The following is a 412-nucleotide window of genomic DNA, read 5'->3' on the forward strand; positions in this document are numbered from 1 at the left end:
TGGACAAACACCCAGAACCCTATTATGAAGTAGTCATAGTTATCCAGCCTCAAAACAACTACCACTGGCGACAAATCTCCTGCTTTAAACCACCACAACAACAAAGGTCTCTATAAGTAGGCCAATGTGGGATTTGTGACAATGAAGGGTGCCAGGGAAGTTGTACCTTTTTGTTTTCACCTTGTGTAAGTTTGAGTCCTTTTTGCTTAGAGACTGAGTTTCAAAGGGCAAGGTTATTCTAAAAATAGCATAGACGTGTTAATGTACTGCATAAGACACAGAATATACTGTATCATAGTCACGATAGTCAGAAAGTCACACAGTAGGTGCCATCGAAGGTCATCTTCATGAAATTGGGATGGTATTTTTTTATTAGTGATTGAAAGGCAAATGGTGCTTCCAAAAATGGACC

Source organism: Salvelinus sp. IW2-2015, unplaced genomic scaffold (assembly GCF_002910315.2).
Source record: "Salvelinus sp. IW2-2015 unplaced genomic scaffold, ASM291031v2 Un_scaffold4293, whole genome shotgun sequence".
NCBI classification, from domain to species: Eukaryota; Metazoa; Chordata; class Actinopteri; order Salmoniformes; family Salmonidae; genus Salvelinus; species Salvelinus sp. IW2-2015.